Consider the following 9856-nt stretch of genomic DNA (forward strand, 5'->3'; position numbering starts at 1 on the left):
TTGTTTCTGGTCTCCAGTGGTTTTATATAATCATAATTACAAAACAGCAAGAAGTCCTTCATGGTAGAAAACTTTCCTATTAAATACACGATAGAAACTCAGTAAAATTATTCATTACTCTACAGTATATACTGATAATAATCTTTAGAATGAACTACTGGCCATCACATACCTGTAGTGCAATATTCCAAAAAAACGTATCAAGTAATAGAATTTATTTATCGTATGATCAAAGATGGATCTTCAGCAACATAGGGCAAACTTTAAGCCGCAAAACTGGCCTCATGTAGCCAAAGTTTAATATCTGTATCATCGATGTTCGTGGGGCAGTAATCCAGCCGATGTTTTGCCGTTTGTTGCTGCTCTCTGCATGGGCATCCAGGGCTGTCAAGCAATAGAAAAAACAAACATTGATTCTCCATGAGTTTACACTTGATGCTACATGATGACATGGACGGTAGGATAACTTTGGTTTCCACACTATATTATTTGGCTAATTCTTTGTGTGGTTAGTTTCATGGAAATCTTTGTAAGACTGGACTTCTTACAAGTGGCTCTTATTAGTAGGCATTCAAAGATTGTCATGGCCACATATGGTATGAAGACGCTATTGCCCAACATACTGAAAGATAAATAGCTCAATGCTCTAAGAGTGCCTTCAGTTTCTACAAGACACCTTAGCAGTCGGTACGAAAGGTCTCTTCCGAGACCTTTCGTACCGACTGCTAAGGTGTCTTGTAAAATTTACTATGATTTGATCCTAACAATTGACTACTGTCATTCTCTATGATCTCTAAGGCCTCATAGGAGACCTTTTTTAGAGAATTATAGCAAATTTTTGCTGCTGTTTATTTTCCATTCAAAATTCCCAAGGGCACAGCAAGTCAAGGAGCATGGAGATATTCTCTGAACATGCCGTCCGACATAGCCTTCACAGCTCATAATTTACGTTAAGGCGCGACGTGAGCCTGGCTGATCAGACAAGCTGCAGCTTCACACTGGGTGCCTCTTTGACTCTGTCCAAGTCTTTCCAGTCATTAGAGAAAATTGAGTGGCAAACTCAGCTTGCGTGGGAGAAAGGAGCAATTAGGCATGCCATTTCCACTGGTGCCCGATAAAAAGCCCCATGTGCGAAGAAACAATACGATGAGGAAATCGAGGAGGAGAGTTTGTGTATGATACAAACAAAAGCAAGCATCATTAGTCGTATTATGAGTCCATCAAAAGCCCCGAGCCAAGGGGTCCCGCAGTGGGATGTATCTGAATGAAGGCCTATGGTGCTCTACAGGACACTGGACTGTCCACACACAGCAGGTCCAAAAACTTGATTCGTTTGAAAAAGATGTAGTGCCGCCTGATGACACACAATATCGTCATCATGGCTGGTGACATTAAATCTCAGGCCAAGTCATATTGCACATTCCTGGACAAAGCCCATTGTTCATGAAAACTTCTTCATACAGACAAGTAGGTTGAGGTTGTCTGGATACCAGCAGTTTTAGGACTTTCTTACAAAGAGAAAGTGATTTTTGTTATTTTTAACGTCCTTTCTTTGATTTTGTGATATTTATCTATTCCAAGATGGTTCCAAGATGGCTTCTTAACATTATAAAGAGTGTATAAAACATATCTTGGACATACAAGCAGTAACAGAAGAGTGGTATTAGAGTTGAAGGAAACATGAGAAATATAGATAGCACACCTGTGAAGTCAGTAAGACAATACTCAAAGGAAAAAGAAGGAACACGAGCTCTCTTTTTTCTTTGGGAAAAAAATGCTGCTATTGAAATAAGTAAACTCCAGGGGGAAATTAACAGTTAATTGTTTCCCTTACTGTAAAAAAAAAGGCCATCCTATATTTGCTGGAACAAAAGATGCTCATATTATCAAACTTTCAAAAAAAGCGTAAGATGGAGCATGTTTGCATACACATAAAAGTCAGCTTAATATTGTAAATTACTGTTTCATAGAGCACCCATAAAAGATCGCTTTAATCTTCAAATAAATATCTTCCCAACATCCTGGAGTGTAAGCAGGGGGAAATGAAGATGCCGTGGGGAAGGGTGTCACACTCATCCTGCTTCTTCTAAGTAATTGATCAATTATTTACCCGTGCACGCTCCTGCCTCCCCCGCTCGCGGAGCTCCAATTTGCTGTAACTGCCGCCCGGCAACACATTTCACCCCGATCTCACCTCCCAGGCCAGTGGCCTGTCAAGCGAATTGGAGGGTGGGACTCCACTATCCGGTCTCCCATGGGCCATCGGCGTGCCCCTCCCCCCTGCAGGAAGTGAAGGTGGCCAATATCTTAGGCAGGTAAAAGATGTATTACAATCATGATTTGAATATGAAATGTTCAGGTCTGCCAAACTATGAAGTAATTTTGCCATTTTTGCTCACTGGAATTTGCGGAAGAAGAGCACTGTTACAATGTGTTTTCCATGCAGGTTAGAAAGTGCAGTTTTAAAGTCTTCTCACAAAGGATTCAAGCGATCTTAATAAATCTACCATTAGAAGCTGGTTGGCAAGAAACGGAGAAGAATACGAATGACCGTAAAATTAAATTGTGCATGTCTAAGGACAACAGTTTAAAAAATGTACACTGCACACAGTCATTTCCTTAAAATAAATGTTTCCCTGTTTGAAAGAGGAAGTTTCTTCGAAAGAACATGCTTCGTTTGAAGCCTTTTGGACACAAATTTAAATATGCATGATGCTCCAGTACTGTATATTATACCATCTGCCTGATTTTAATTTGTAATGATAAATTATGTAAAGCAGTAAGTGAGGAAACAGGGTATTCAGACATGAAGTTGTGCCTCTGTGTATAATATATGAATGGATTTAACTTCTATGCATTGTTATGCACCTATTCCATGGATATAGTTTATGATTATAAGATATGGCTAGAAAAGCCAAAACAGCAGAAAAGTTGGTGTACTGTTGCTTTCAAACTACTTCTTTAATGGGTTTAAAAATTATGACTTCTAAAGCAGTTAACTAAATTACTAAAAGAGACATTAATAAAAATGGGCAAAAATAAGATTTCCATCTATCTATTGTTTTATATAACATTTACATATAACAGTCACCCACCCATCAGACTCTCCGAAACAGTCACACATTAAATATTGGCTTTGAAATAGCAGACATCTGTTGACAGAAATGCCCATCTGAACCATTGTATAATTATGCACAGTTAACAGTAGTGCATTTAAAAAAAATGTTTTGTCATTTATCAATACAACTTTACAAGCTACTGGTACCAATTGGGGAAATACACAGATAAAAAATTTACCCAAAGTGTGCATATTTTTATGTAGTAGAATGTCTCCAAATGTTTAACAAAAGAACTGTTACACAGTTCTTTAACAGCAGAAGAATAATACATTCTAAATGTCTAACTCCCTGCTTTTGCGGGATTTTCTTTTCTTTTCTTTTCTTTTCTTTTCTCAAGGCAGCAGGATGACTGGACAACGAAACAAGCACAAAATTTTCCACAACCGCTGAGCTTGGTGACAATGGTCTCCATGGTAACGCACAACACACAGTTACTAAGGAGGAAAATTCGGAACAGAGCGGACTCGGGATAAAAAGACACAAGCCTCTGACCAAAAATAACAATCCAAATCAATACTGTTATCATCCAGTGGACCGAGTTGAATTAGATGTCACGGTACCCAGGGCAGAGGTCTGACATGTATGAAGATTATGAGAGCCAATGATGGATAGGGACATCCTGTCACTTTAAAAATGGCCTGACTTTCCTGACAGCAGCCGGTATGGATTAACAGTTAGACTCTCTGTTACACACTGATGACCAAACAGTAAAGTAAATAGGGTACACTATCAAACAGTGCAAGGAGGACCATATTTCTATAAACGGTTGTATGATGAATTTGGTGCTAAGACATTTGCTGACAAGTGAGACGAGTGGTGTGCACATCTTTTAGGAGAATCCACCAGAATCAATGTGTTTCAGAACAAATGTGCAGCCTGGCAGCAAGGTTCAGGTACCAAGCAGAAGGTGTTTCAATCTAAATCTTGTGATTTGTGTTCTTCTGCGGTGCAGCGGGTTTGGACAGGGCCTGCTATGTGATGGTTTGGGGTTTGAGTCCTGCTTGGGGTGCCTTGTGGTGGACTGGTGTCCCGTCCTGGGTGTGTCCCCTCCAGCCTTGTGCCCTGTGTTGCTGGGTGAGGCTCTGGTTTGCCGTGACCCTGCTGGGGACAAGTGGCTGTAGCCATTGTGTGTGTGCTCTTCTGTGCCATATTCATAATAAAACACACAAAGAAAAGATTAATGTACTATTTCAGAAATGAGTCACAAGAAAGGGATGAGTGTGGCTCCTGTGTGCGTTGTGCTCTTCAGTGGGTGTAGTGTGTGCTGTGGTGGCTGGGCTGTTGCAAGCACTTTCCGTGTGATCCTACAGTTCTCTCATAGATCAGATGTAGGGTTAAAAAATGAACTTGTTCATTGAAGTAAATTCTCATAAATCTGGGCCTATAATTTATTCCTACAAAATTTCCATTTTAATGTTGAAAAAGAGGTTAAGAGATTATGAACTGTTGGAAGAATTACTCTTCATTTGGCCAGCAACTCTACACCCAGCCCTCACATAACAAGGTCCTACACGATAAAAAACTCTACAGCTGCTTTTAAAAAATATATACACCCTTGTCCGCATTAGGTTTATTATTCAGTACAATGTTTTTTTTTTTTGCCCATTATGTGGTTATTTTACTTCCACTTCCACAATGGGTATTTGATGCTGTATGATGACTTGTATCAGGTGTTAGTATCAAACATTTTGGAGCACAGATACACAGTTAGAGAATTAAACCTATAAGGTTTTTGCCCCTTTATGGTGTCACGCTGACTATTCTTCTGCAGTTTACCAACATGGGCACACTTCTTCCATAACAAATCCTCCAATTCAGTATTATTATTACCTTTCAACTATTTAGCTGTTTTTTTTCTCCAAAGCAACTTGCAGTGTTAAACTATCGACAATGACTTAACCCACTGGTATGGCTTGATAATTTTTACTGGAGTAATTTGGGGTAAGTTCCATAATCGAGGGTACGATATACTTCTTTACAGTTCATCGAATTAAACTATAAACTTGTACGTATGAACTCAGTCATTTAAATCTGAAAAGCTTTTATAACATTCCCTAAGACTTGCAAAAAAAGTGTTGACCATGCAATAAAATAAGAATCATCTAATGTCATACATTTGTTAGTGACACCACACAGTGCCTCTAATGCCGGTGTCTGCGTACTTTGCACAGTGAGAGAGACAGCCCATAACCTCATGAACTTTGTTTATTCATGTCATAAAAATCTGCGAGATAAATTTTCGAAATGTCTCCATCTCGGGTGCACCTTATTCCATGACCTATGATACCTGGATAGATTACTGAAGTCTGTGAATCTGCATTGAACACGTTCTTATTGATAAATAACAAAAATATGACATTTACATTTATTAATTTAGCTAATGCAATTTTCTAAAGCAACTTGTAGTGTCTACCTTCTTACGATAACTTATCAATTTAAATAGCTGAGTCATATACATATAAATATATATATGTATACACAGTGTGTGTGTATATATATATATATATTATATGCTGTGTATACATAAATATATACATGTATATATATATATATATATATATCACTATATAATTATAAATTATCATACTTTATATATAAATGTTCCTGGAAGAGCTACTCCTTGCACTCAAAGGACCCACATTCAAATCCCTCCTCCTGCTATCATTTGTTTGAGAATGTTGAAGTCAAAATGACTCAGCTATTATTATCAATAAGAACGTGTTCAATGCAGATTCACAGACTTCAGTAATCCATCCAGGTATCATAGGTCATGGGATAGGGTGCACCCGAGATGGAGACATTTCAAAATTTTATCTCGCAGATTTTTATGACATGAATAAACAAAGTATATATATATATATATATATATATATATATATATATATATATATATATACTGGGTATACATATAAATATGTATATACAGTGTATATATAGATAAACACACACATACATATATATCTATATGTATACACAGTATATGGACCATTATTATACCCCCTGGCAGCAGAAATTTGTCTAACAGTCACAGAACAAATTAACCCTGGTGTGTGAGGAAGGGGTTTATTTGCTCCTTAAACCACTTTGTATGTGATTATTGCTTTATGATATATTTTATTGGGGCCTAAGTTAGGTCATACTTCTTTTTCATAATTACTACATTACTTTGTAGTTTTTTTTTTATTTGTTTTACCTTGGCAGTCTCTAAATGTCCTCATCACATGCATTGACACAGCTCAGATTGTTTTGAACTAACAAGGTAAAAACTTGTTCTATGAAACATCACACATGACCAAGTAATTCAGATACATTATTTCCATGAATTAAGCTATTAATCGTACTTAAACTTGCCATGAAAGGAAACAGGTCTTCAAATCCTCCTTAACAAGCTGTACAGCTACTTCTAACTTCTATTGGGTATGCATACTTTATAGCAGTAAAATGATGGTGAAAAAGTTGGTTGTTATCTTCAAATAAATATTATGAGAAGAAACTGAGATACCTCCTTATACACAATAAAGCTTCACTATTCATTGTGCGGCAGCATCATTTTATAGCAACATCCTATGCTAAAAAGTGGATTAAAAATCAAATGCATAGAAATGACTTTTTCATAATCTGAAATATTTTGAGTGTAAAAAAAAAAGACTATTCAGAATTAAAATATTAAAATATTAAAGAAAAAGGCTTTTCTAAACTCATTATATGTGCAGTTCCTTGGTGTAGATTAAGGTTATGCTGTAGTATAGTGAAAACCTTCACTTGTTAAAATCCTACAGTCCATCAAAAATTATATATATATATATATATATATATATATATTCACACTTCTAAACGATCAAAAAACCCATCCTATTAATCTGCTGTATGATGTGGACACAATTCTCAGTCTCATTTTATCACCCTTGATCAATAATGAAGGATTGGGTGTGGCTGACTTTTGATCCATGTGATCATTCTCTATTATTTCATAAAATGGGTACATGATTATAAAATGTAATGGATAACAGAGATACTAAATAATTCAATCATTGTACCATTTCTACTGCCTGCAGCAATTTGATAAGGTAAAGAGTGTAAAAGTAGTAACATTGTGCCAGATTAATATTTAATTTTCTCTGGAAAATTACCTCTAAAATATTATGAAATAATTGTATGCAAAATTCTGATTTGCTACTAATCGGAAGAGAAAAACCAAAGTATTGTGTCGGTGAATAAGTCAAAGGATAAATTAAATCGCATACAGTATGAACACATTCTTGTGAGCCAAGTGATCTTATGAATATAATTTTATTAATATGACATATTCAAGTTTAAAATCTGTAATTCCACACAAACCTAAAACTATAATTAACTATTGACTGCCATATTGGCTTTCTACAAAAGCAAAATAAATTGTGAATGCATCATATAATAGTGGAAAATATAATAATATTTTAATAAGCTATTTAGTGTTTGTCAAGTAAAATGTGCCTAATGAAAAAGACTGATTTTTCATTTGATTTTGCATCTTGTTTTTATGAAACTAGACTGACAACTTTTAATGTCTAAGATATTTAGAGCACTTATGATAGTAAATCCGTTGCAGTAGATCATATTAATTGTGCATTAGCATAATACTTCACTAATGTATAACTTGGAGGCCAGTTCCATTAGAAACAATTTGTCAGCTGCTTCCGCACAGGATTTACTGTGTGGATATTTTCAATTCAGCTGGTTTAAAAAAAGAAAAAAAAAAGCATTGCCCATGTCAAAATTTGTAATCCTGCATTAAGGTGCATTTTATTCTGGACAACTGCCACAATTATTCTCTGTATTAAAAACAAAACACCTGCTGAAATGAAAATCTATATTCACTCATCCTGAATATCTGACATTAGCATATACCCTTCTACATGTATTTCTGTACATAGTTACTGTGAAAGGTTTTATCTGCATTTTTTCCCAAGGAAATATAATGCCAATGTGTAAATCAGATATATTTTTATGTATACAGGTGGGGGTGTGCTGGATTCATTTATTTTTTTATTCCCTACAATTCAAAGTGGCGTGAAAAATAATAAAATAAATCATATTCACTTAAAATGTGGCAGACTTGCTTGTAGAGCTATCTATATAAAACATTTACAGGGACCTTAAATGTCAGACTGGTCAAGGACTACAAAACCTTGCTTGAGGTTTAAGTGATGAATCGAAATAGGTGATATATTTTCTGTCTTGTCCAGAAAACATAAGATTATACTACATATATGTGCAATGTTCAATTTATGTATGCGAAATGCCTCTTTAGCTCACGTTCCAGTATGACGGTGAACTATTTGATCACTAAAATGAGATGATTCAGACAGTATGTCTTCATTTACATGTAGATCTTATGTTCACATTTGGGAAGCCCGTGTAAAAGCCTATTAACATTTGCTGGCCACATCAGCGTAACAAAAAGTAAATCTTGCGCTAAGCCCATCATGCTGATTCTTCCTACTTGAAAATCTACAACCACTAACTTTATAAGCTTGCAGTCGCCATGGAACACACACTCCGTTTTAGTATTAGCCAAATGACTTACATGGCATTTGAGAGTTTTGTCTCAGAATAAGCTTATGTTGCAAAGAATCACTTGAAATGACTATTGCATTACAAAGCTTTTTGATTTCATCATAGCTGTTCAAAGACATTTTTAAGATGTGATTGTGTAATACATTCATTTAGCAAATACTTAATATCTGGCACTTCATCCACTCATACAGTACTTTCAGATTTCAGAGTGTATTTAAGAAATTCTTCTAAAATAAGTTCTACAAAGAATAAATTCTGCACTTCCTGCCTTGTTTCACTTAGCATCCTATTTTCAGATGTACAATGCCTTAGGTGATGCAGAGTGGAGTAGAAATTAATGACCAGTAGGTAGCAAATTGAAAGAGGGCAACTACTGCTTTTCACCTTAGAATGTGCTTAACCTGAACTGCCTCCAAATATGCAGCTGCCTAAATGGGAAAATGTGAGTTCTTTAAACTGACAATGGAAAAGACGTCAGCTAACCAATTAAATAATGCAACACAATAAAAAGATGACTTGCTGAATCTACCACAATAATGTTGCAAGCACAAGTCACTGAGACATTCCAGATAGATTTTACTGGGTATTAATTTCAACATTGGTTAACAAAATGGTTGTACGGCAGCATTGCTCCATTTGTGTTTAGTTTTTAATTTCTTTTTTTTTCCCCCATATGTCGTTAGTCTCCTTCTTAGTACCAGTATTCCCCACAGTATACCACTCTTGAGAATGTGTAGATACAGGACTGTGGCTACAAGTAACAAGGGCACAGACAAGTCCCCCTGTTATCTGTGTATAACTCCAGCAAGAATGGTACTACTTTTTTTTTCAAATACCTGGCAGGGTGTCTCCTAGGACAAAGTATTCTGCAATCTAAATGATTCCATATTCCATCCAGTAAAACCATATGACCCCTTTATGATCAGATTCACTCTAAATGTAAAAACACTCAAACCATGTGAAATATATTCAATATGGGAAACTGTGACAACCACTTAGGTCCCTTAAAAATCATTTTTAAAAAATCTAGGTAGTGTTGAGGAAAATATCAATTGATTTAAGTCTAAAGCCACTTTTCCAATTATTCCCCACTGTTTCTGCAATAAATAATGGAACAGACAAAAAAAAAAAAAAAAAAAAAAAAAACACTTTTAGTTTGTGATGGGGCATACAGATGTCTG

This window comes from Scleropages formosus, chromosome 9 (genome assembly GCF_900964775.1).
Source record: "Scleropages formosus chromosome 9, fSclFor1.1, whole genome shotgun sequence".
NCBI lineage: Eukaryota > Metazoa > Chordata > Actinopteri > Osteoglossiformes > Osteoglossidae > Scleropages > Scleropages formosus.